The 27,842-nt window shown below is 47.3% G+C and overlaps 2 long non-coding RNA genes across 3 annotated transcripts in view; one reads left to right on the top strand and one right to left on the bottom strand.

Annotated features, from left to right (window-relative positions):
* Window positions 1-27,842, bottom strand: part of LOC144218307 (uncharacterized) — an 83,474-nt gene that overhangs the window by 35,461 nt on the left and 20,171 nt on the right. For both annotated transcript variants that reach the window (XR_013331107.1, XR_013331108.1), the window contains exon 2: window positions 5,042-5,137. This is a non-coding gene — a long non-coding RNA (uncharacterized LOC144218307). The remainder of the gene's footprint in view (window positions 1-5,041; window positions 5,138-27,842) is intronic.
* Window positions 22,427-25,974, top strand: LOC144218351 (uncharacterized). Its single transcript, XR_013331129.1, has 3 exons — window positions 22,427-22,568; window positions 25,308-25,430; window positions 25,817-25,974. It is a non-coding gene; the product is annotated as an uncharacterized LOC144218351 (long non-coding RNA).

Below are 27,842 nucleotides of genomic sequence, written 5' to 3'. Positions count from 1 at the left end.
AGCCTGGAAGACTTGGGCTTAGGCCCCTACATATTGTTGGGTGCTCATTCTGACAGGACATCCGGAGCACATTCTAGCTCTTTTCTCTGTGTCTCACCTGATTCTTCTTCTTTTTTTAATGTTTATTTATTTTTGAGAGAGAAAGAGAGACAGAGTGAGCAGGGGAGGGGCAGAGAGAGAGGGAGACACAGAATTGGAAGCAGGCTCCAGGCTCTGAGCTGTCAGCACAGAGCCCAATGAGGGGCTCGAACCCACGACCTGTGAGATCATGACATGAGCTGAAGTCAGATGCTTAACCAACCAAACCACCCAGGCTTCTCCTTCCCCCTTTTTTTTTTTTTTTGTAGGCTTCATGCCCAGCGCAGGGCTTAAACTCACCACCCTGAGATTAAGACCTGAGCTGAGATCAAGAGTTGGAAGTTAACCAACTGAGCCACTCAGGTGGCCCCAGATTCTTGAATAAAAACCCCTCTATACATGGGAGCCATTCTTACGGAGGCCAGACTCCCGTTGCTTAGGATATGTGGCTGTTTCTTGGTCTAGCAGAAGGGAAAGCAAAAGATGGGAATTGCACTGCATGTGCCCTTTTTAAGCTCCTGTGTATGAGAGTCTGTGCTGGGGGTCAAGAGGGATTTAGGATGAATGGGACCTGCCCTCATGGAGCCCACAGTCTGAGTAGAGAGACAGGCAGGACACCCACTCACCCACTAACTGCAGATATAGCCACATGAAAATTCTCCTCGGATATCTGGTCTACCAAAGAGCTGATAGAGGGCAGACAGGAATGACCAATTGCAATTCATAGGGTTGAAAAAGACATTCTGTATTTGATGAATGGAAGTAAAGCTGCCAGCAGAAGGTCAGATTCATAGTAGGAGCTCCATAACCTTGACTCACATCTAGGATCCTTTTGACATTGAGAATTTTGTGTCTCAGCACTAGTGCAGAGACTGGCTTGTAGACTTTTGATGAGTTATAACTACAATTATCTGCAAAATGAAAGGCAAAAAGCCAAGGGTCTATTTGTAGCTCAATTACCAAACACTGGGAGGATCTGCCTGGTATCATCTGGATTGGCTGTCCTTCTGCCAGAGAAGGGTGTACAGTTGCCTACTATCCATCTCACTTGGCTCTGATGGCCATGACATCCCAATCCCAGATACTGGACGACGAGGGTCCTGCAGTGGGGGGAGTTTACCTATCCAGGAAGGATCCGGAACACAAGTGGCAGCTTTCGTACCAACCCTTAGAGCCTTTGCTGCCATGTTCACTGTATTCCAGTGACCTCCAGAAGGGACTGTATTGAAGGATGGGCTCCTGCAGGGAGACGTCTTGGCAAGGGAAGATGTCTCTCCCGTGTACAGGGAAGAGAACGCAGTATGGTGCCTGGAGGGTGGGAATCCTAGAGTGTGCAAGGGGGTGGGAAGGAAAATGGGCTGGGAAAATGTTGGAATATTAGAGCCCAAGTTCAGGACCACCATGTGAAGCTGTGCAAGCCTGCGTGAGCCGTCTTCACTTTGAGATTTAGGGGAGCACTTGCAGCCCGCACCCTGGGAATCCTCCCCAACCCTCCCACACAGCAGCAGGAAAGATGCAACACTCGTTTGCTGCCCGTCTGCTGCCAGTGAGGAGGCTCCCACTCTAGCTGGGGAGCCCTGCCAGAACACGGAACCGTGGATAGGTGTGTGGGAGTGGGGGGAGGTGGGGAGGACCCTCGGCCCTCCCCTATTAAGGTGGGGAGGGGGTAGCTGTTTAAGGAGGAGAGAAGGCGGGGGAGGGTGACAGAGCTAAAGCAAAGTCACTGTTTTATCTAGCTAGCTTGCTCTGAGGACAGGCCGTGATTTGTAAGCTCTGGTGTGTGTGTGTGTGTGTGTGTGTGTGTGTGTGTGTGTGTGTGTGTGTGTGTGTGTGTGAGAGAGAGAGAGAGAGAGAGAGAGAAATAGAGAAAGAGGGAGAGAGAGAAGTCATGAGAAAGTAACTTAGGAAAGCTGGCAATACATATCTTCAGTAACTTTTCACTAATCAAAAGTAATTTAATTCATTTCACAAATGTGAAAGGTAATTTACTTATAAATTAGATTGTTGGCGCTTTCTGTTGGTTTGTTTAGAAGATATGAGGGAATGGAAACATTTACTGGGACAATTAGGCTTTCTCCTCTGTTCCTCACCAAGGAGAAAACAAATCCTTAGAGATGAAGGTTCTTTTCTCCTCACTCTCTACTCATCCCACGACTTCTCACACTGCAATTGTTTTCTCTCCTGCCCTTGATCTCCTCCTTGCTGCCAGTTTACCCTGTGGAATCATCGACTCAGTCGGTCAGCCAGTCATTTAGTCGGTCTACACACATATATGCCAGGTGCTGGTGTCTATGGGTGGACGCCATTAAATAAGCAGATTATAGCTTTCATTTAGTCTAAGAAGAGTTTTCCAACAGTTAGTTCACTCCTAAAAGGGGTTCGCCCTCCATGAGGGAAATGTCTGACTGCTTGAGCCAGGAAGAGATGCTTCTGGAGAATTCTTGTGTCATGCAGGGCTAGGCTAAGATGATACCTGAGATTTCTCCCAATGCTGAGAGGCCATGATTTTCCTGTGATAATTAAAAAAAATTTTTTTTAACATTTATTCATTTTTGAGAGACAGAGAGAGCTAGTGTGTGAGCAGGAGAGCAGCAGAGAGAGAGGGAGACACAGAATCTGAAGCAGGGTCCAGGCTCTGAGTTATCAGCACAGAGCTGGACGTGGGGCTCGAACTCATGAATTGCGAGATCATGACCTGAGCTGAAATCGGAGGCTTAACTGACTGGGTTAAGGAGCCCCACTTGTAATCATTTTTAATGGAACTGAATGGACACCAGGGAAAGACTATGGTCCCTAACTTGGATTTCCCCCCTCAACTCCAAAGTGATCAAGGCAACAAAGTAAATGTTCACACTGATCTCTGTTCTCTCTCCAGCATTGGATGACTTACGATCTGTCTAGACTGAGCTGAAGGGGTGAGGAAAAGGGCAACGTGAATTCTCTAGAGTGGAAACACCATGGAGAGAAGACAGGGCCTGTGATGACCCCTGTGATGCCCAGGCCGCGGCTCGATTCACCCCTCTCCCGCCAAAAAAAGGCACGGGTCCTCCTCGACCAGAACGAAAGATAACAATGGAAAAATGAAGGACCGGATAAAAAGACAGAGAACCGAAAACAAGCAGTTTTCTGACTGGAGATCTGGCAGCTTCTCCAAATCACACCGGGCAGAGTGAAGCGGGGTTTCACTTCTGGTCACCTCGATTCGCTCTACCAGGCACGTTTTGTGCATTCCCACTGCATGAGCCTGCACTTTGGGGACTGGAAGACTGAGCTCCACGACTCTTCCCCGAGCAAATAAACCTTCTGCCTGCCCGTCCTGAATCCCGCGGGCCCGTGCAGGAGGGCTTCCTCCCGGGAGCCCTAGATGCCTTCCCTGGGCCGGGTTACCATTCCCATCACAAAAGGATGCCGGCCGTAAATCTCCATGATCAATGCTGGGAATCATAAGCTGTGATTTTAATAATCCTCCCAAAGATGGAGAAATTCTTGGTGGAACCCACCCTTCTCTTGACTCTCTTCACGAATTAAGTATAAATCTGCATCTCTCCCTTTTCCTCCATCGCAGTGCTGTTCTGTAAAACTGCAGTTAATCAGGGAAAATTGGCAATGGAAGTGTCTGTCAGAAAGACTGTTCTTACAACTGAGCCCTGCCTGGTGTAGGAGATGAGGTCATTTCTTAAGCTTCTGGTATCCAGGGAGGGGAAAAAAAAAGAGCAATAAAACGGGTCCATTAATAAAGGTGTGAGAGTATTTTCTCTCTGGGTATTTTCTGTTAGTAAAGAGACCTCAAGGAAGGTTAATTCTGGGCTGAGAGCAAACCTTTGTCAAGGATTTCATTTTAGAAGGTTCAAAAGACACCAGAGAGAGAGTGAGAACAAGAGGCAGGAAGAGGCCTGCACAGAAAGAGGGAGAGAGATGAAGGGAGGGAGAAGGCAGGAGAGCCTGGCCTTGCTGAGATGTCACAGGAGAGAGTCATACAGCCTCCAGCAGTCTGATCATGGCGGAAATGTCTGTTAAGAGTTGATGCAATGGAAGAGAGAAATTTCTGAAAAAATTTTTTTAAAGATGTGCTTTTGTTCCTGATGCTCTGTTCACCTGGAATGCCCTATTCCTGTCCAGCTTTAGCCTCTCTATTCTAAAAGGGGCTCAGTTCCAATGCCTCCTCTTCCACGAAGACTTCCTTGGTATCTGTAGTTACATGTACAATTGCTTCATTTTCTGCAGGTCGCTAGCAATTTTTTCCGTTGATTTTTTTTAATATCTAGTCTTGGTAAAATACACATAACATAAATCTTACCATCTTAAACATTTTTAAGCGTACAGTTCAATACTGTTAAGTGTATTAAATTGTTGTGCAACCAATCTCCAGGACTTTTTCATCTTGCAAAACTGGAACTGTACCCATTAAACATCAGCTCCCCATTCTACTGACCACCACCATTCTACTTTTCATCTCAACGAATTTGACTACTTTAGGTACCTCATACAAGTGAAACCACACAGTATCCGTCTTTCTGCAATGGCTTATTTNTCGAACCCACGAGCCGTGAGATCATGACCTGAGTCAAAGTCAGGCGCTTAACCAACTGAGCCACCCAGGTGCCCCTTGATTCTATTTTTCTAATGGCATTTATAACATGGGGTCTTATTTTTAAGCAGCATTCGCACACTATATCTCTCTCAAAGAATTCTAGATCTTTTGAGGACAGGGTCTGAGTCTCCACACTTTTGAGTCCCACTGTACCTATTAACCCAGTGGTTGGCAGAGAATTTGTGCTAATTTGTTGAGCAGGGCAAAGGACAAATGCTTGAGTGGGCTTTTTGTCTTGAGTGGGCTCTTCTAGAGCTCCTGGTTTCTCTAGAACCACACCCCCCAAAAGATTCAGCAGATGTTTAAATCAATCCACATCATCAGGTTGAGGTGAGCAGAAAGAGACTGGCAACCATTTGAGGTTGATCTTACCCCGCAGACTTGAATCAGTCCTGTGTCTTCTCATGGCTTGAGTCTTCTACTTCCTTTGAGGAGACATCTCCTTTGGGACAGGACGGTGGGTCCAATCTTAAAAGAATAGACAGTAGGAGTAAGAAAGAGTAAGGAGAGCAGGGGATGGTTCACATAAGAATGGAAGCTGATAATTAGATTTAGATTTTCCATCCTGCTAAGTCTCTGGTGTGTCATCACTTTTAATACGTATCTTCTGATAAAGATGGAGTGGTAATGGGGGGTCGAGGACTGGGGCGGGGTAATGTTAATAATCACACTAAGCATTCTTTCCTGCCCTCTCCCCCAGGTTGTCACTATAGACGACTGCTTTTTTCACAGCTCAGGAACAGTAAGAGAAGCCTTGCTACGATTTGGGAGTTTGGCAAACTAAATGCAACTTTATGTTTGGTCTGTAATAGCTGTTTTTAGAGTTGCTTTAGTTAGCTTGTCTTATAGCCCTGCCTTTCTCTTTGTCCTTCCACAATCATTTGTAAGAGGGGATCATAGGACAAACACAGGCATCAAGTCAAGCAGTCTTGGGTTCTACTGGTGGTATAACCCGGGGCAGGCCAATTCACCTCACTGAACCTCAGTTTCCTTGTCTGTAAAATGGGGGGAAATACCCCCTAACTCCCCAGTCTTTCCTGATGATTCAATAAGGCCATGAATATTAACTGCCAGGTCTGGCCTACAGCAGTTGGATAATACATGTGAGTTTCCTTCCCTTTTCCTGAGTTAACCTGATGTCCCTCTTTTCCAGGCTGTGGCTGAATTGGATTCATTTGGATCCTCGACTCCACATAAGCCACAGTCACTGTACTGGCTTTGTCTCTTCCTTAGCAGTCCATGACCCCCAAGGAAACCCTGTGACAGTTCATCTTTCTGAGATGGCTAGACTCATTAGAGAAGAATATTTCCGGTGTGGAAGAAGGCTCTGCTCAGGCCTAATAGAATCTTGTTGGGAGATGGAATTTTCAAACCTATAAGGGAAATCATGGGAGAACAAACCACCATGGTTCAATTTATTTCCCAAATGATTTATCTCCATAGTAGGTAGGAGACTCTGTGTTTGTACATTGCTATTGGAGCCTACCTACAGAAGAGCCTTTATTTTTCTGATCCACATCACCTTTATTAGCAAAGCCTAGTCCTAAGGGTCAGCAAACGGGTAGGTGAGTGCTTGGCCAGTCCAGAACAAGCAGAAATATGAAAGCATTTTCTCCAAGAGTCGAACAGAGCCGATCCCCTCAATGACCCAGAATGCCAAAACCAATAGCCTGTTTTTATTTATTTATTTTTAAATGTTTTATTATTATTTTTGAGAGAGAGAGAGAGTGCGCACACACATACACAAGTGGGGTAGAGAGACAGGGAGACAGAATCAAAAGCAGGCTCCAGGCTCTGAGCTGTCAGCACAGAGCCTGACACAGGGCTCAAACTCATGAACCATGAGATCATGACCTGAGCCCAAGTCAGATACTTAACTGACTGAGCCACCCAAGTGCCCCTCAATAGCTTGCTTTTGAGAAAAAGAACACGGGATGTGTTTGAGTTACCTTGTCCCTTCTCATTCAAGTGTCATTGTATTTATCTGGAGCACAAAATAGCTGTATTTTGTCACTTTCTCCCATCAAACTCTTCCCCCTTGCACTTCTGAGAAGAAAACAACTACTTCTTACAAGGTGGCAGTTAATCAAGGCTTCACGGAAGTACCATTTGAGTCTGGCCTTAAAAGATGGGTAGGATTGGAAAGTGTAAATATTTGGAAGCATGACTTTCTGGCATAAAGAACAGCAGCAACAAAACATAGAAGTGGAAACTTGTAGTGGCATTACTGGAGAATGATTTGGAAAATAAGATATACAGTAGGAATTATAAAAACTAGGTAATGTTAAACACTGTGGTAGACATTTCCTAAGATGGCCTTTAGTCTCTGCCTTCTGATCTTTCTGCTCTGTGTAACTTCTCTCTTTGAGCATGGATTGGACCTACTGACCTAATGAATAGAGTAAGTAGAATATATCTGAAGTAATAGGGTACCCTTCTGAGATTAGACTATTCAAAGACCGTGGCTTCTTTCTTAAACACTTTCTTTCTTGCTGTTGCTTTCTCTTGGATTGGGTGCCCTGTAGAAAGCCAGCTGCTATGTCATGAGACAGCCCATGTAGAGGACCACACACTGAGGGCCTGAGGCCTGCTAACGACCATGTCAGTGAGCTTGGGTGTATCCCTTCCCTGCTACAGCCCAGCCTGCAGATGAGACCTCTTTGCCAACTGCTTGACTGCAATCTCTTGAGAAACCTTGAAGCAGAAGCATCCAGCTAACCTGTGCCGAGTTTCTTGACCCGCTGCAGCTGTAGATAGAAAATGTTTATTGTGGGGCACCTGGAGGGTTCAGTCACTTGAACATCCAACTTCAGCTCAGATCATGATCTCACAGTCCATGGGTTCAAGCTCCACGTCGGGCTTTGTGCTGACAGGTCAGAGCCTAAAGCCTGCTTCGGATTCTGTGTCTCCTTCTCTCTCTGCCCCTCCCCCTGGTAGCACTTTGTCTGTCTCTCTCAAAAATAAATAAACATTAAAAAAATAATAAAATAAGGAAAATGTTTGTTGTTTAAAGTCACTAAGTCTAGGGGTGCCTGGGTGGCTCAGTCGGTTGAGCGATCGACTTCGGCTCAGGGCATGATCTCGCAGTTCGTGGGTTCGAGCCCCGCGTCGGGCTCTGTGCTGACAGCCAGCTCAGAGCCTGGAGCCTGTTGCGGATTATGTGTTTCCCTCTCTCTCTGACCCTCCCCTGCTCATGCTTGCTCGCTCTCTCTCTCTCTCTCAGAAATAAATAAAAAAAACACTAAAAAAAAATTTAAAAAGTCACTAAGTCTGGGGGTAATTTGTTATGCAGCAACAGATAACCAATACAAGCACTTACTCTAATGTACCAGATGCTGTGATAGGTACTTCATATGTCTAACATCATTTAATCAACATTAGGTGGGTATCCTTGTCCCAATTTTTTCAGGTGAGAAAACCAAGGCTTAGACATCTCCCCAGTACCTGTTATACATCTAATAAATGCACAAGCTGAGCTTCAAACCCAGGCTGCCTTATTGCTGGGCGTGTGCTCTTAACTGGGACATTCTATCTTCTACAATTTGGTTCACTCCTAGTGCCCCTCTTCTCAGCTCCATGTCCCCCAAGGTCTGTTGGCAACATGGTCCTCATGTCTCAGCATAGCCTGGAAGGAAACTTAGGAATTTCTCTGAAGTTCTTTTGAACAGAATCTCACTATGTTCAATTCCCTTTGACAGGCTGTGCCATCAACTTGCAGCTCCATCCATTCTGACAGGAGTGATCCTTCCTCCCCAGTCCCCAGGACCCCATCTTCTTCTTCCTTATCTCCTTGCCACTCTTCGCCCTGGGCACTACCTGTGTTTTGTGAGTCAAGGCTTATGGGGCTACCCATGGGTGGGGTCGTGGGCTTTCTCTTGCCCTGGGCTGGAGGTTGTTTCCTGGGAGACCACATCATATTCTTCAGGACTCAACAAATACAACTTTTCCACTTACTTCTATCACAGGACTAGGAGGACCCAGAGAGTCCTGCTCCAGGAGATGGAGAACCCTAACTCTGCGGCTCCTTCTCTGGTCTCTGATAAAAAAAAAAAGTGGAAACTCTGCCCAGTCTAACTCAGCTTCCTCCACGGTTTCATTGGACACTGGTTTATTTCAGGGTATTCCTGGGAGATTTACACTCAACACNACCTAAGCGAAAGTCGGACGCTCAACCGACTAAGCCACCCAGGCACCCCTACACTCAACACTTCTTGTCAGTCACATGCGGTGGTCCTTCCCTGGGCCTCTGCAGGGGAGGCAGGGGTGCAGATGTGTGGGCTGCCCCATGCTGGGTCCTGACCAACCACCATATTCCTTCTCGTCACAGGATCCATTGCCAACTTAGTGAGATCTTTGACACACTGTCTGAGTCTCAAGAAGTCCATAGATGAATGGTTATCTTTGGCTAATATTAAAAACAAACAAACTAATCAAACAGGAACTTAAGAGTTAGAAATGACCTTTCATGGTTGATAAGACAGTCTCTACTGTTGACCTAATCCTACATTTTGCTATACTGTGTGTATAAGTTCATAAGCACGAAGGAAGTCACTGCCAGAAAATGAGCTCCAACCCCCTGGACTTTATACCCTAGTTCCCTGTTAATCCTTGATGGAAAAGAGCAGGGCCCTATGCTTCAAAAGAACTTGTAATGGGTAAAGTCCAAAGGCAATCTCTCCCCGGTGGCGGGAGAACCGGGCTCTTGTTAGCTCCACCACCTGCTCTCTGGAGGATCCTGGGGGTTCACCTCACCTCTGTGAACCTGTTTCCTTGTATGTCACACCAGGAGGGTGGGGCAGGCCACCTCTAAGAACTCTTCTAGTCTTGACTCTGCTTTTATGGACTGGCCTAGGAACAGGGCACCCCTTCCCACTCCCTTTCCTCTGCTCAGATGGGCTCCTCAGTTCTGCTGGCTCTTGACCTTGTACTGGTCCATCTGGAACAAGGTTTCACATACGAGCGCTCTGTGGGTCCAAGACCTCTGGGTCCAGCACGGGCTGAGTAAAGGAGCAATCTTCCGGCTCTCTGGATCATTCTTAATAAGCCAGGAGCTTCCTTTTAGAAACATAACATACGGTCTCCAAACACCCGGAGTAGCCCACTCCACGTTCATTGGAAGCTGAGGAAAGGGAGGAACAGCAGCTAAAGAATTGCCACCTCCTTCCTCCCAGGATTAGGGCACCAGGCTGGAGGCCTACACAGCCCTGTGACTAGGCTCTGTTTTACGGAGGTGGAAAACACACGAATGCTAGAATTGAGACTCAAACTCAAGTACATGCCAAAGGGGATTTTAATGAATCCATAAATATTTATTAGAGTGAAAAGGTCCTCAATAGATCATCTGAGTTGGCAGTTTATCAGGCAGAGAAGTAAAATGACTTACTCAAAGTCATACAGCTGGAGAATGCATTTGATTCACATTGTTTTTAGACACCTTTCTCTAGTAGGACTGACTCAGAACCCCTTGAGAATGAGTTCAAGGGCATACGGTTGGAGGCACTCAGTTACTCTGCCTCCCCTCTCTTCCCTAGCAGGAACTCCCCCACTTTCTAAAGGATGTTCTTTGGCCTTCCACAAAACAGACTTGCCCGATATCCAAGGGCCATGTGTTAATACCCTTCCTTCTATCTTATCAAAATCCCTCTAGCCTGGGTTTGTCAGAGGTGACTCACTGCCTGGAGCCCTTTGCAAGGATCGGGGCTGGGGTTGCAGGGCTGAGAGGTACCAGCTTCTCTGTCCATGTCAGACAGAGAAGGGCCTCTTAAACCTCCACTCTTCTTCATCTCCCCCAGCGGGAAGCCCCACCACCCGCATTTAGGGGCGCTTGGTCCCAGAAGCCATTCCTGGCCTTTCTCACAAGCCCCTGGCGTGCTGGTGGCCCCTAGGGGCACATGATCCTCAGTGACATAGGAACCAGGACGGTGGTTGTGGGAAAGCAAGCAGATGCCCTGAAATGTGAGCTGAATGGCCGGTCCCCCACCCTGAGGCCCGGTGCCTAAGGACAGCTTCCTTCGGTCCCCTGGCCCTTCCAGCGCAGCAGGAAGGGGAGACAGCCTGTGAAGACATGGCGGCTGTGAGGAACGCTGCAAAGAGGTTCACGGGAGCATAGGGGGCAGAGTGACTGATCTGAGAGGCCAAGACAGGTGTTCCTGAGGAAGTGGTGTTTGGGAGGATTCCTGAAGGGGCACAAGCAAGGACGGAGTGCGGGGCTGGACAGAGGCAGGGCCTGAGGAGAAAACTGCCGGGCAAGGAAGGGGGCCAGTGTGGCCTAGGGCAGAGCGTGGAGGGGACAGCGGTAGGAGCCAGGGCTGCAGAGGAAGGCTGTGTGTCAGCTGCTCTCAGTCTTGTCTTTATGCTGCAGGCGATGGGAAGCCTGCAGAGGGACCGGAGAAGGGATTGGCGTTCAGGGACACTGGCTATATATTGGGGCACCCAGCCCAGTGAGAGCCATGGGCCCAGAGGCCTCTTCACCCTCTGGTTCCAGAAAGTGCCATGGATAACCCCAGGTTCATGGACCAGCAATGACACGGTGGGGCTGGGGGCAGGGTGGGGTAGGACGCCAGGAGAGCGGGCCCTCAGTGTCACCTTCCCAACCCTGGCCAAGGGAAACTCAGGTCCCTCAGGGCTGCCTTCTCCAGATGCTGCCTTCTCCCCCCCCCTCCCAGATGCTGCCCCCGCCCCCCCTCACTCCCACTCTGACCCCAGAGTGCACTGGGCGCCCTAGGCTTCCGCATGCCTCCTCTGCCCTGCTTACACCCCAGGTGCTGTGAGTCACCTGCGTGGTGAGTCAGGGGAAGAGGTGAGAACGGAGCCCGGGGGAGGCCGGCAAGGCAGGTGGGCGCTAGGCGGGCTGGAGCCCAGCCCCCTAGGGGGAGCAGCCCCGCCCNAGGAACCCTCCCTTCCCATCCCCTGCAGGAAGCTTCTTCCCAGCTCCCTCTCCTCCACGCCCACCTCTCCCCGCCACCGGCTACCACCGCCACCATCACCATGGTTACGCCTGTTCCTGCCACAGCTCAGAGATCAGCGGGAGTCGAAGCAGGGGGAGGGCGGCTGGTCTCATTAGTCTTCCTATTGAACTGGATTCTTTTCATATCAGCTCATGGCTGCACACGGCAGATCCAAGGCCTGCTCACCTGAAGGGCTCGCCTCAAACACACACGAGATGAGAACCGCTGAACAGAACACGGATGCCGTGGGGACTTACTTGCCCCATGAAGGGATTGCACCCCAGCTTTCCCTTTATGCGCAGAAGCATACTAGTGTGTTGGTCAGGCCTGATACCCAAGACTTAAGGGCCACTCACTGGGTGACTTGAGGTGGACTTGTAAGGCTTTGGTTGTTAGACACACAGACCTGGATTCAAATCCCGATTCCCCCAAAGGGATAAACTGGGCCAAGTTACTGAAGCTTGCTGGGCCTCAGTTTCTTCTTGTGTAAATGGGGGATAATCACACTGGCTTTGTAAGTTGTAGTGAGGATTAAAGATAATTTATGCAAAGTGGCACATAGCCGGCGCTACTAAAAATGGCCATTGTTATTGCTGCTGTTATTATCATTAGAGTTTGGAGCCCTTCCAGATGCTTCACAAGGATTTGTTGATTTGAGGTTTACACAAAAGGCAGGTTTCCCCAACAGTGACTTGTGGGCTGCCAGGACCATCGGCTTCAAGATGGTGGGTGGAGCAAGTTCCAACCCCTCCTCAAAGGTTTCACACATGATGAGAGACATAATATAACCTTGAACTGTAGTGCATAAAGACAGTGGACCAGTGAAGGAATTAGCAGGAAGGAGGGAAGTCCACACTGAGTGGACCAGGGGCAGGGTAGCACACCTCAAAGAGGAGTAATTTGCTACTGCCCCATCGAACCTTGGCAAGTCTGTAAAAGGGGATGATGTGGGGCCTGAAAAGAGAGAGATTATTTAGAAATATTTACAAGAGGCAGATAGGCTTGCAGGTCCCAACCTCTACTCCCCACCCTGCACAGGACAGGAGAGTTATTTTCCAGAAAAACTGAATCAGAGAGACTTTGTGCTACCAATATCAGATACAGAGGAAGCTGGGGTCAGGTGAAAGTTTGCACACTGAGTGAGCCCTTCTCCCCTGCCTCTTCTCCCTCCGAGCCTAAGGCTAACAAGGGTGGGAGACTGAAAGATTCTTTCCTGCAGAAACTGAACCAATCCAGGAAGAAGACCTATACATATTGACATGTGGAGGCTCCTGGTGAGAAAGCCATTGTCTCCCTGAGCAGCCTACGATAAATCCCACCCATATATGCAGAACTTTAATCAGCTCTTTGGGGCCTCTTCCTTAAATCTAATCCGAGTAACAGTCAATAATCACCAGAGAGGAAAGCATCCAACATGACATAGAATATAATAATCAAACAGGAAAACAAAAGGATCTATGAAGGAAGCAGAAATGATGAACGAACAGCAGAAACTGAAAATAAGTATATTTGATATCTTTAGAGTCAGAAGAGAAAATGCTGCATCCATAGGATGTGATGAAAAAGGGATGATCAAAGCAAGAAAGAGTTTTTGGAAATCAGAAATATGAAGCGAAAATTTAAAAACCCTGTACCAGCGTTGGGAGAAAGAGTTACAGAAATTTCCCTGGAAGCAAACAAAAAGAACAACAACGAGTAAGAAAGAGGGTTAGGGGGGTAATTCAGGAGGTTCAACAGCCAAAAAGTAGTTTCAGAAAGAGATAGAGAAAAGCGATGGTAAGGAAATTATCAAGGAAATAATACAAAAAGATGTTCTGGAGATGAAGGACACAAGTCTTGTCTAACAAGCCGAGCACAGGAGTTAAAGACGGACCTAGACCAAGATACCCCATTGTGACACTGCAGAACTCTAGGAATAAAAAGGTCTTAAGAGTTTTCAAAGAGACAACTAAAAAGTTACGTATAAAAGATGAAGAATCAGAACAGGATTGGACTTCTCAATAGTAGCGTTGGAAGTTAGAAAACATTGGAAAAATACTTTCATGATCCCAAGGGAAAATTATTTTCAGTCTAGATTTCTGTTCCCACCCACACTATTGAATACGTATGAAGACAAAACAAGAACATTTTCAAACACACAAAATACAAAACAAAGTTTACATCTGATGTACCCTTCCTTGGAAAGCCAGTGGGGAGTGCTCCATGATTAGGGAGTAACCAAGAAAGAGGAAGAAGGCTTGTGATCCAACAATGCAGAGGGAAAAGGGAATTTCCAACATGCGGGTGAAGGAAAGTCCCAGAATGACAGTGATGGGGTAGGCCTAGGAACCAACCAGTTTAGGTTAGAGCAGAGCATTGGGAACTCCAAGAAAAATTTCTCTAAGAAATTCCGATTATCTATAGGTTTGAGATGTAAAAAGGATTGTATAATGAATCAGCTTGCAGAACTGTAAGAGTTAGATATTTAGGAAAAACAAACAAAAAAAGCAAAATATAAAGGATGTATCAACTCCAGAAAGAAGAAAACATTGAGAAGAAAATAAAATAAAATCTTGGTTCATTACTTGGCTCAGTAATGAACAACGTTTATTTTACATAATCATAATAATGACAACACTGTGTGTGGATTGAACCAAAAAGTGATAAACAATTATGTTGGAAAGAGAGAACGCACAGGAAGTGGAGAGATGAATGATTTAAAATATTCACTTGCTATACTGGAAAATATTTAAAATAAATGACCTGAGAGAGTGAGGTGTGTGCCTATTATCTAAAAACATGAATGTAAATACCAAAAAAGAGGGGAAAAAAACTATGAATGTTGCAAGTGATTGCCTACGAGGAACAAAAGGAAGATGAGGTAGGAAGGCGGTCAAGGGACTTTCACAGATGGTATATTTTGATAAAATATAAATAAAAATGAATTAAAAATCCAAAGAAGACTGGACCTATGTTGGTCCAGTGATGGTCTCACAAACACACACCTAGGGTGCTTTTCAAATCCATCAGTGATGAAGTCAGCAAAGTGTCAGATACATGCATAGCATTAGGAAAATTTCTAGAACTGGGACCGTTGTTCCTACTAATACGAAAACACCACAGTAACAACTAGCAATCGTTTCCATAGGCTTTCAAGACACCCTAGCAAGTTTGCTATCCTGTTTTCCCATGCTTTCAAGGAAAACACTAAAACTCAGGATTTAATGGAAGTCGTTGATAGAGTAAGTGGTAGAGGCAGGACCTGATGCCAAGTCCTCTGTGATAGATTGTATTTTCAAAGATGGACTAATCCCTCATGTTCTTCTTCCATTCCTCCATCAAAAGTTGGAGTCTCGTTCTCCACCCCCTGGAGTCTGGGCAGGTCTTGCATCAGCTTTGACCTATATAATGCCATGAGTGATTTTTTGGTGACATCTAAGTCTAGGTCATCAGAAGCTTTGCAGCTCTTGCTTTGGTCTTGTGGGATATTTCCTCTAGTGTACTCTCTCTTGGAAAGCAGCCTCATCCTAGGAGAAGCCTAAGCCCTATAGAGGCCATATAGGCACTTGAGTCAACATTTCAACTTAACCAGCATCAACTGCCAACTGTGTGAGTGAGCTGCCCTCTTGGATATCCAGCCCAAGTGAGCCTTCAACTGACTCCAATCCCTATCTGACTACAACTGCATGAGAGATGCCAAGTGCAAACACCCAGCTGGTATGCCAACCCACAGAACTGTGAGAGAGAGAATAATTAAGATTATTATGTGATGTCCATGAAGTTTCAGGGTGATTTGTTACATGACAATAGGTAACTGAAACATTGCCTGACACCAAGGTCCATATTCTTTCCTCGATACCACCCTATGGGCATTTCTCGGAGTCATTGAAATTTGGGCGGGGGGAATTTTTTGGTCAGAACTTTGTTAAGTTTTCCTTGCACACCGTAGGACCCTTAGCACCCCTGGCTTTTGCCCATGAATCTGACAAACCACAGCCCCCCATTGTCATGGTGATATTGAAGAATGCCTTCACAGTTTCCCAAGGGACTCCGAGTCCCCAGGTGAGGTCTCCAGGTAGACAAAGCCATTATGAGATGGTTTAAAGCTGAATTCCACACAAATGGGAACGAGAAGTCACTTCTGTTAGTGGGAAAGGATAGAAAGGGCAGGATAATAGGTACCACTGTCCCACTGCAGAGCCTCCACGGCCCTACCTCTGACATCTAAGTTGCTGGTTTTTGGCCCGAGCTCCCTAAGCTTTGAGAACTGTTTGGTGGTAACCATGCCCACAGGGGGAAAGGGTGTGGGAGCTACAGGACCATGGAGCATTCATCTGGGAGGGAAGGGAGAGATCATTTAGTGCAGCCACTTACCTTACCGAAGCTGGAATGAGAAATGTGCACTAGGGCTACACCCCACGACCTCGCCCCCACCTCAAGCCACATGCTCTTTCTACCACCCAAACAAGGAAATGCTTGTGACTAAGGTTATTTTGATGGCAAAATGGATAAATTTACTTCGAGCACACAGAACACAGCCGTCCAAGTTAGCCTAACATGACCGCTGGTTGGACTAGTTTTCCAGGGCTGCTGTAACAAAGTACCACAAACTGAGTGACTTAACAGAAATGGATTGTTTTGCTGTTCTGGAGCCATGAAGTTCAGGATCAAGATGTCAGCAGGGTTGGTTCGTTCTGAGGGATGCAAAAGAAAATCTGTGCCATGCCCTCCTCGAGCATCTGGTGGCTTGCAGGCTATCTTTTGCATTCCTCTGTCTTCATCTTCCCAATGGCATTGTACCCATGTGCATCTGTCTCCAAATTTCTCCTTTTTGTAAGGACCCCAGTCACACTGGATCAGATCCCACTCCGCATTAGTATAACCTCAACTTACTTTCGGAAGAACTCTATGTCCAAGTATAGTCACATTCTGGGGTTAGGACTTCGGCATGTGGATTTGGGGGTGGATACAACTCAACCCATACCAAAGTTCGTGTTCCGTGAACTCACATGCTTTCTGTTTCTCATGTAAAGTGTTACTTGGGATTTCTGAAGTTTGCCTCTTGCTTTGACTCTTGGCTTCCCACTGTACAATGCAGGTTTTTCACTTGAAAAATCTTAGTAACCCACCCGAGCCCGGGGATCTGTCTGTTTTCCTGAGAGAGCATGTTGTAGCCTGAGATCTGCTTTGGCAGCTAGAGAAAGTCTTTGATGGGGCCTCTAATCTGCTTCGGTGGACACACCTGTGACAGCTGTGACCTAGGTGTGAGTCACATCTTGCCTTCAGAAGGATCTGAAAGAACGATGTTAGCTGGCTGAAGACACCTGGGAAATACAGCCACCTGGAGGCTGGGGAGCCTTCCAGCTCTAGAAGCACAAGGTCTTGAAGACACACAATGGGATGAGAGGGAATATGGGAAAAGCCTGATGTCACTGCACGTCCAGGGAGAAATGTTCAGTCATTTATTTATTCATACATTCTTTCAACATGTTCTCAGTGAGCATGCACCCAGTATGAGCCAGGCACTGTGAAATTTAAAGTCTAGTGGGGAAGAAAAGTAAACATACAAGTGATTCTGATTGTGATAAATAATATGGAGGAAACAGTGTGCAATAATAAGGAACAGCGAGGATATCAACTTTTAAAGGTGGTCAAAGAGCCCCCCCATAAGGAGGAAGCAATGGAGACCTGGAAGATTCAGGCAAGGGTGCCTCAGGTGGCAGGAAAAGCTTGTGCAAGGGGCCTGAGTTGCTGATGGGCTTGGCATTTTTAAGGGACTGAAAAGAAGCGGATGTGCTTCTGGCACAGAGAAGAAGATATGCCCCTCTGGCAGAGGAAAGAGATAAGGCTAGAGCCTGAGGCAGGGGGCAGTGAGGGGGGTGGGGAGCAGGACAGGGGATAAGATTTCCCACAGACACTATGTAAAACCAAAGCCACTGAGGAGTTTTAAGCAAGAGAGCAATATAACTTGATTTCTGCTTTTTTTTTTAAATCATTCTCTCAGATTGGCAAAGATTAAAGTTTGAAAACACATGGTGTTGGCAAAGGTGTGGGAAACAGATAATCTCATATCTTCCTGGTGGAGTTATACATTTGTATAGGAGCGATTTGGCAATATTTATCAGAATCAAAAATGCACTACTTTGACTCAGCGACTTTGTCTCTGTGAATTTATCCTGTATATAGATGCTTCAAAATCATCATATACTAGATTATTCACTTTGTGTCATTGCAAAAGATTTAAAAAGACCCTAGGTATCAGTAAGTGAGTAAGCCCATTGCTATCACAGGGCATGGATGAGTAAATGTTGGTCATTCACATAACATTGTTGGGCATCTGTAGGGATAAGGGACTTCTATGTACAGAAGGGGGCCAGTCTCTGAAATATACAGAGTCAANGGGAGGAGGAGGAGGAGGAGAAGGAGGAAGAAGGAAGAAGAAAGAAGAAAGAAGAAAGAAGAAGGAAGAAAGAAGAAGGAAGAAAGAAGAAAGAAGAAGAAGAAGAAGAAGAAGAAATTTCAGAGCTGTGTGTGTAGTATATATATCATTTAAGAAAAAGATGTGTGTGTGTGTGCCTTTGGGTCCTCCAGGAGAGGAGGAATTAAAACTGTAAAGAAACAAAAGACCTCGGCCAACATGTGAGCAGGGGGGAAGATGCAAGCAGGGGGAAGTGTCCAGAAGCCACCCAGGGGCCCGGGCCTGGATGCCGGGGCGGCGGTGTGTGGAGACAGGGAGAAGTGGACAAACGTGTGGGGGGATTCTGGGGTGTGAAGAGAGAAATGAGCACGAGGGCCAGCCAGCCAGGTTTCTTGCTTGACCTCCTGATGGAGGTGCTATTTACCTAGAGGAAGGGCAGGCTTGGGGTGCGGTGCAGGGTAGGACTGAGGGGAGGTTTGGGGCATGCTAAGTCTGACGTGGCAGGAACCCCCGAAGTGGAGATATCGTAGGAGCCCCAGTAGGGAATCCCAAGGTTAGACTTCCTACTCGGTCCCTCCCCACACCCCCACCCAAGAATCCTGCTGGTGTCTGTAACAGCTGCCTGTTTTCGGGTGACAAGAAGAGGCAAGAGCATTCCTGGGAGGGGAGAAGGGAGTGCTGAGGTGTGGCAGATAGCACTCGATTGACATGCCACAGACGAGGTAAGCCCGGGCAGGGCATGCTTTGCCTTGTAGAAGTCTCTCCAGTGGGAACATGACAGACAGATCAGAGGGAGGTAAAATGGAGCCAACTGGCAAGCTATTGTAGGAATAAAGGAGCCGGATGAGCTTGGGGCGGATGGGGATGGAGAAGAGGGTCCAGATCGGATGTGGATGGGATGTGGGGGTGGGGAGGGTGGATGCGCTGAGAATAACTCCCAGCCTTCTGGCGTGAGCGACTGCAGGGGTGCTGGGGCCATTTCCCGAAAGCAAACGTGGGAGGAGGAAGGGGGAGGCAATCCTTAATTAACCTAAGCTTGACTCGGTTCCTAGAGACGGGTCCTGTGTGGTAGGAAGGCTTTCTCACAGCCGGTGTCTTACCACGCCACGTCACAGCCAGGGCCTGGGAACTCTTACTCTATCCCCACCAACTTTGACTCTATCCCCCCATGGCCCCCACACCAGACCCATCATCAAACCCTAAAAATCCTGCCATCAAACGATCTCGCTCCTGTCCTCACCTTTCAATTCTCATGGGGGGTGGGGGCTAAAATGGCATGAGTGACAGGGCCTCTCTGGAACTCTGGAGGCCTGTCACTGGGTCATAGGAGACATCTGGCTGCAGTTCAGGGTGCCGTGCGTCAGATGATTCTACGGCAACCTGAATGTCACATCTATATCCATTACTGAGAACTTTCCCCATAATATCATGGCGACAAGCCTTGTTCTCACAGATAATGCTGGCTAAATCCAAGGCTAGAATTCCGCAGAATTTCCTCTGAAGCTTTAGGACTGGAAAAGTCCTTTACAAAGTGGCTGACCACTGTTCAACTGGGAGCCCACCCCAGCAAGAACCCGACTACCACACGCAGAATGTCTAACACGACAAGGCCTTGGCTCTGGAGGGCCTGCCACCCTCTGTGGGTCACAGAGCCAGACTGCACTGTACCTGAGTCCCCGTCCTGAAGTCAGGGGTTGTATGAGGTCTTCCCCAAGTTGACCAGGCACTGAATGTCAAGAAGCCAGCTAGGAGAAGCAAGGTGTGTGTGTGTGTGTGTGTGTGTGTGTGTGTGTGTGTGTGCGCGCGCGCGCTCACGCATGCACACACACACACGTGCTATTGTCTGTCTGGTCGTGATAGTTCAGGAGGGGGAAAGAGCACTTGTTTGGGAGTTAGGAGTCAGTCTAGGAGTCAGTCGAACTCAGTACAAGTCATGGCCAGGCCACTTACAACTTGTGTAACTATAGAAATGTCATTCTATTTCTCCAAGAGCCACGTTCCTAAGCTATCAAATGGCAAATGTGACCAGGTGCTTCAGATTCTTTCTAGTAAAAAAAAACAATCTTTAGTTTCAGTGATCGAAGGCTTCCTTCAGACCACAAAATACTTTGGGGTGCCTTTGGCCACATTGAGCTGAGGATCTCTACTGTCCCTGGAGTGGAGGGTACATTTTGGTGACCTGGAGCTTGAGGGGGAATTTCTCCCCTTACAGCTCACCCTGTCTGGGTCCACTTACCTCTCTCTTAAAATAAAAGGTGTGAGTGTGTGTTCTGTGTGTGTGGGTGTGTGTGTGTGTGTGTGTGGCAGTGGATGAGGCTGGATGGCAGGAAGGCTCCCTGCCGAGGTCCCTGGATGGCAGAAAATGCATAGGAAAGAGCATGTCAAGTGGTTCTGCAACAGGGGGATGGCTTATGCTTTTCTTCCTCAAATGTGCTGCTGCTTCTGGGTACTGGCCAATTTGGAAGCTGGACCGGAAGCCTACATTGTTTCTTGGAATCCTGGCAAGGTGGTCTGGAAGGTGATGGGAGAAGGGAGTAGGTGTGCCCCTCATCTGTTTGACTCAGGTTACAACTGGCCAGCCTGCTGGCAGGTTCTTTGGTTTTTAATCAGGTGAAGTTTTTGTTGGATGCTTGGGTGAAATGTACAATATACTCACATACTCAAAAGCCTAAAGGCAGAAGGGAAAATCTAGTGTGTATTCCTGAAAGCCACAAAGTACAGTTTCAAGTGCAAAATCTAAACAGACTTCTCTTATAGAATGCCTGAATGCAGTGAGAAAGAGAGAGAGAGAGAGAGCGCGTGCTCATGTGTGGGTCGAGGAGAGAAGCTCCTTCACCGCCCACCTTCGGAGATGGGGAGGCAGCTCATCTCTCGGGGCGGGGGGGCAGTGCCCTGGGAGCAGCAAGGGCTCAGCCTCTCCCCTGCTCCTCCAGGCCCCATCTTTGTCTCCATCTCTGACCTTCCCAGAGTGTCCAGCACTGTGTGGGGCATATCCTGGACCCTCAGGAGGTGCTGGTGGAGTGACTCAGAAAAGGACTGGATGAGCAATGAGTGTGTGCAGGTCTAGGGCCACAGCCAGCTTTGGAGACAACTGTGTGACTTCTGACCCCCAGGCTATACCCATCAGGATCATCTGCAAGACTTTTTGGTGTCAGACCCCCTAGAGCAGAAGCTGATGCCATCAGACCACGCCTAGGTGTGTCCATCCACTGAGCCCTGGGTCACTCCCCTCATTTCTTCACATTCAGCACCTGCTTCCATCACTCAATGACTTCCTCAATGACAATTCTTGATTTCAATCTCCACAGACTTGGTCCTTCTAACCCCCTTTCTTGTTCCATGATTTCCTCTCCCTCACAGCTGCTGGACCTTCCCATCATTAAGAACTACAAAGCCTCGGGGGTGCCTGGGTGTTCAGTTGGTTAAGTGTCTGACTTTAGCTCAGGTCATAATCTCCCGGTTTGTGAGTTCGAGCCCTGCATTGGGCTCTATGCTCTCAGCACAGAACCTGATTCGTATCCTCTGTCCCACTCTCTCTGGGCCCCTCTCCCCATAAATAAACATTAAAAAAAAAAAAAAGAATTGCAAAGCCTCTGTGATCTCTTCTTCACCCTCTTCCTAACTTCCCAGCCCTGCTCATTTCTTCTGGGATCCCAATTCCCACCCCTTTGCAACTGGACCAGGACCTGTAAAGACATTGATCTTACCACATTCCAAGTGTCCCTCACCTCCCTCATCTTCTTGAGTTCCCCTCACCCAGCTTCAACTCCATGGCCAGTCACAACTCCGCACGGACACATAGGCCCCCTCCCTTCTCTTGCACTGTGGCAGTCACACAATAATCCCCCGAGCTCAGCCTTCTGTCAACGCCACACCTGCCCCTCCCCCCAACACTGAGCATGAACAGTGAAAAGGCTATGAGCAGACTGACTGGTGTTACTTCAGATGCAAGTGCTCCCTTTGTGCAAACCCTCCCTCACCCCCTGTAGTAGGGCTTTTATTTTAAAATAGATTTGGTGTTGGGGCGCCTGGGTGGCTCGTAGGTTGAGTGCCTGCCCGACTCTTGATTTAGGCTCAAGTCATGATCTCAGGGCTCATGGGATCTAGCCCCATGGTGGGCTCTGCGTAGATAGCAGGGAGCCAGCTGGGGATTCTCTCTGCCCCTCCCCACCATTTGCAGGCCTGTCCTCTCTCTCTGAAAAATAAACAAACTTAAAAAAAAAAAAAAAGACTGAGTGTTTCAGTCACTTCCCTAAATGCCAGCAAAGCACAAAGAAACAATGGGATTCCAGAAAGCTCAAATTGTTTGGGATCAAATGCTTCCTTTGTGTTTGGTGGTGGAAGTGCTGAAGCCCTCCCTTCTGCCGTTCCCCCAGGCTCTTCCTGGGCCAGGCTGGGGTGCTCTCTCCCTCTCTCCACCTGGTCTCAGCTTTCCTGCGCCCTTGACTTCTGTTCCCTAGCCGTGTCCAGGAAGGCCGCACCCCAGCATTCAAGCCCAAATGGGAGCAGAGGGCTGGGACAGCCACAGACATTTACCGATAATCACCTCGGGCACGTAAGTCAAACTGAGTCCAAGTAGCAGAGTCCTTAAACTGGGGAGAGCCATGGGTTTGGAGGAGAAAACAACATCCATGGGCTCTTTTATTTTTCTAAGTTTCCCCTGGTTTCTACTTCATGCTGTCGCTTGGAGGGAGAGAGAGGGAGGAAGAGGGAGCGTCCAGGGATGGGGGGGGAGGGAGAGGATTTTATTTCATAAAGATTTTATTCCCCATAATCTCAAGGAGGGAAGTAACCTGCAGTGTTTGTTTATTTGTTGGTCAGACCCACACACGCGCCCTGCTGCGGACCTAGTCACCTTGAGGCCCAGAAGAGCAATTATCAATTAAAATTCAGAAAAGCAGCAGCAAAGACTGGCATGTATTCAAATCAAGGGGACACAAATTATAAAAGAGCATTTTCTCTCAGGCCTGAGGCTGCTCTGCTTCCTTCAGGAAGGCCTCGAAAAATCAATCTCTTCTGTTTTTCAGAAGCGACAGGGATTCCAGATTTTTCTTACTAACTCATCCCTCATTCTAATGAAGGGATTTCTCTTTGCCTAGAAACTGCCCGCTGCCGCTTCAGCGTCTGTATCAATTTGCTTTACGCAGGCTTCTGTCTGCTCGGTTAGCCCTTCTTAGGTCTTGATTTTCCTTTTGTTTTCTCTACTTTTATCACCATAATGCTTTCTTCACCTCATTTCTCTTAATCCGCTCTCCTTTTTTCTTCTCTGTTTTAATCTTCTGACTTCATAGTCATGGCACCAAATGCTCAGTGGATACTAAATAAATGTTTCATATTAATAAATGTTATACCTTTTGATGTGGAGTAACAGCTCATAGTTACAGAGCATTTACCACAGACCAGCACTGGGCCAAGCTCCCAAGATGGGAGGCGCTACGTCCTGCCCAATCCTCAAAGTTACGACGTGAGGTTGTGAAGCCATGAGGTTAGGAGGGCTGGGACAGGGGGGAGGCAAGCAGGACCCTAGGGCGCAAGACTTAAGGAGGCGCCCACTCTTAGAGTCCAGAAAGTGCAGGCCAGCACCTGAGAATGCCTCACAGTGCCCTACCCTGAGCATTACAGTGATTTCCATCTCTAATGTAGAAGGAAACGGGCAGACAGAGGGTCGAGCAGGTGCCCAATGTCACAGATCTAAAGAATAAAGAGAATTTGAACACAGGTTTAGCTAAGTCCAGAGCCCCAGCTGTTGAGAATTAAAACAAGGGGCACCTGGGTGGCTCAGTTGGTTGAGCATCGGACTTAGCTCAGGGCATGATCTTGCAGTTCATAGGTTCGAGCCCCACATCAGTCTTGCGGCTGTCTGTGCAAAGACAGCTTCAAATCTTCTCTCCCCCTCTCTCTCTACCCCTCCAGGGCCCCCCACACTGTCTCTCTAAAATAAACAAACTTAAAAAAAAAGAATTATAATATGTACCCAGAGTACCCAAGTAGCTTCAAATGTTACCATTCTTAAATATGAAGAGAAAGACAAGCAGCTTCGACTTTTGAGGAAAGCCTCTAAGCCAAACGCCAGAGATCTAATTAAGCAAACAGATTTTTAAAAAATACAGAAAATCTTATAGATGAACTAATGCAGAAAAAGGAAGACAGCTTCAAACTAAAGTTTCTAAACTTGAAGAATTAGAAGATGTTGCATCCAGGAATTGAGAACAGGATAAAACAGAAACGTTCAGAGAATATGAAAACGCATTTAGAAATTAAGACATTTATAACAGAAATGAATATTTCAACAGAAGGTTTGAACAGTGAGGTTGAAGAAGCCTCCCAGGAAATAGAACAAGACAGAGATGAATAGGAGAGAAAAGATAAACCAGAGAATTGATGCAAGAAGTCCAACACCAAATTTATTGGCATTCCAGAAAGAAAGCAGAGCAAAAAATGGAGAGGAGGAAATTATTTTAAAAGACAAAAAATGTGGACCAACTGCCCAGAGCATTTGAATAAAAAAAAAAAATAGATAAGTTATGGTAAAATTTGACAACACCAGGGTTAAAGAGATGATCATAAAAACTTCCAGAGGAAAATATTAAAAATTAGGAATCAGAATAGCATTCAGATTTCTCACAATCTCACCGGAAACTAGAAGTCCGTGGAGAAGGCTGGTAAAATTCTGAAGGAAAATGACTTCCGTGAGAACGTGAATGTGAGGCTAAGCCAAAGATATATTTTCAGCTAGGCAAAATCGCAGCAAATTCATTTTCCATGGACCCTTTCTCACGAAGCTACTTAAAGGATGTACTTCAACCAAACAAGAAAGTAAACCAAGAAAGAGCGACCCAGGGAAACATCTAGTCCAAGACAATCACGTTCAGGGCAACATGGTTCAGGAGGTCTGAAGAGCTGTCAGTTCACGGTGGGGCCGCAGGCTGGAGGACACTGAACTCCTGCGTTCACGCCATCACAAGGACAAATGACCCGATAGCCCTTTCATGTCCTTGCTTCCATTGAGAAGAGTTTAACAAGAGGACGGACCACTTAGTGAGAGACACCTGAAAATTGGCCCAAATGTACCAAGGTGATTAGCTCCGGGAAAAAGGAAACATTGTACATGAAAGGAAATGTAATCATAGCAGACTCTGAGTCTTATCTGTGAACAATATTTAACAATATTTGCTGAGGCGTATCAACATAAATTCTGAGTTTTAATGAATCCACAGGAAGTGGGATATTACATTGGAGAATGAATGTGAATGTGTGCAAGTGTATATAAAAATTAAATTCTCTTCTACTATAGTGGGAAGTTAATATATGTCTAAAATGGGGAAAAATCAAGAAATATATTACTTGCAACTGTGGAGGAAAATACCAGAAAATGTCTAAAAGAGTTGAGAATGCCTGTCTCTGAAAATGGACTCAGGTGAGCAACAGGCTGGGGGGTAAGGGAGTCTCTGTTTTTTATTAAAAAAAAAAAAGGGGGGGGACGCCTGGGTGGCTTAGTCGATTAAGCATCTAACTTTCGCTTGGGTCATGGTCTCGCGGTTCATGGGTTTGAGCCCCGGGTCAGGCTCTGTGCCGACTGCCAGCTCAGAGCCTGGAGCCTGTTTCAGTCTGTGACTCTCTCTCTGACCCTCCCCTGCTCACGCTGTCTCTCTCTCTCCTAGAAATAAATAAAACATTAAAAACATAAATAAATAAATCCTGGTGATCTTTTCTGCTAAAAAAAAAAAATAATGTGATACCTTTGGATGCTTAAATAAGGTTTATTTACTTATAAATGTTTATTCATTTTTGAGTTTCATACAGACAGAGCATGAGCAGGGGAGGGGCAGAGAGAGAGGGAGACACAGAATCCGAAGCAGGCTCCAGGCTCTGAGCTGTCAGCACAGACGCAGGGCTCGAACTCAGACCGCGAGATCATGACCTGAGCCGAAGTCGGACACTAAACCAACTGAACCACCTGGTGCCCCAAGTAAGGTATATTTGTTACCATGATCAAAATCAATATTAAAAGGTAATTTCAGTATCAGCTTGTTCACTTGCCTTTTCTCTCTTAAAAGTAGAAACCACAGTCGGGAAAATATTGCTTCTTTGGGCCTTTCTGCTCTTTGAACAGAATATACTGTCTTACTCCTTCCTCTCCTCTATTATTATGAAGTAGAACAGCAGTTTTAATCACCCCTAAAGAACCCATAATCCTCAACCCAATATTTGACTTTGAAATTAATTTTACAGCTCTGTTTGACTACACTTAGGTCATAGATTGCATTATGGAAAGGCAGCTTAAGAGAAATTTAAAAGCTGGTCGCCACCTTCCTCACCCGCCTTTCCTCCAGGGTAAAGGTCTGCTTTGCAGGTCCTCTGATGGAAAGTATCTATCACAATAACACAGTGTCCCTGTTTGTCCCATGCCTTGCCCGGAACTGGCTATCAAATTCCGAGGTCTGAGATTTCCAACAGCCATTCAGTCACTAGATCAGTTAATGTTTCTTTTTTTATCTTTATTTATTTTTGAAGGAGAGAGAGACAGAGTGTGAGCCAGAGAGGGGCCAGGAGAGAGGGAGACCCAGAATCAGAAGCAGGCTCCAGGCTCTGAGCTATCAGCACAGAGCCCCAGGCGGGGCTCGAACTACAGAATGGCGAGATCATGACCTGAGCTGAAGTCTGATGCTCAACCGACCGAGCCACCCAGGCACCCCACTGTATCAATGTTTCTTAAGCATTCCAGGATGCTCAGCAGTGTCTTAGCCCTCTGGGGGAGAGAAAATACCAGAAATGGCCCCTGCCCTAAGGAACTTAAAACCCAGTTGAGAGAAGGGGGCCCTGGACCACAAAAAAAACCCCACCAAAAACAAAAACCAAGGAGACTTGCTGTTTGCGTCCCCAGAAGGGGAGACCAGGAATGGCGAAATGGCAGGATCAGACTCCAGAGAGGAGGGAGAGCTTGGCATGTGTGCTCAGAGGTCATGTGTTGCTCAAAGCTGTCTCCCTGGACTCCCCTGACTTGGCACCTCTCCCCCCGAAAATTAATCACGCCTTCCTCTGGGCTAACGCTGGATTTTGGATGTGCTTCTGGTACTGCAATCAGCCCATAGCTCAACAACCTGTAACTCTGCTTACTTCACAAAACTGTGAGTTCCACCAGCCCTGGGCTGTGTATTTGGGCAGCCCCAGCCCCTAACTTAGCTCAGAGGCTCCAGAATGTGAGCTGAATGAGAGAGTGAGTATTCTTTACTGCAAGAAGGACAATGACGACTAGGGCACGGTGTGTGACCTTGCAAGTACTCCTCCCCAGCCCCCCAGAGCTGGCCTCCCTTTCCCACCCTGTCCGCATGCAGGGGGACGTGGGAAGGCTGGTGGCAGAGCGGGTCAGAGAGCCAGACAGGACAGGGAGTTCTTCATGAAGGTCTTCTCGGGGGTGAGGGGGGAGAGTCTGAGCTCCAGCTGTGTCAGGGACATGGAGGACTCTCAGAGAATTCACACGCCGTCCCTCCCAGGCCTGGGGACGTCATACCCACCCCGTGAAGGCCTGAGACGTTGAGTGTCCTCTCTTGATTTCTCAAGAACACAGAGCAAACCAGCATTCAAGATGGCCTTGATGGGGAGTGGCTCGGTGGGCGGCCTGTGTTGATTGATGGGCCCAGATCTGTAGGTCTGGGGTCCCCTGAGCCCATGTTAGGAGCCTGTGGAGAGCATGGAGAGGAGACAAAAGAGGCCAATGGGGGAGGGGAGACCTGGCAGCCCCTCTCACCACCCAGGAAACACCACTAAGCAGAGCCACTTAGGCTGGCCCCGGGCTGCCTTTTCCTCCTGTGCTAGCTTATCACAGTGA

Source organism: Crocuta crocuta, unplaced genomic scaffold (genome assembly GCF_008692635.1).
Source record: "Crocuta crocuta isolate KB4526 unplaced genomic scaffold, BGI_CrCroc_1.0 scaffold39, whole genome shotgun sequence".
In the NCBI taxonomy this organism is placed as follows: domain Eukaryota; kingdom Metazoa; phylum Chordata; class Mammalia; order Carnivora; family Hyaenidae; genus Crocuta; species Crocuta crocuta.
The sequence above is the reverse complement of the archived record's forward strand: the minus strand, read 5'-3'. Positions and strand labels throughout refer to the sequence as shown.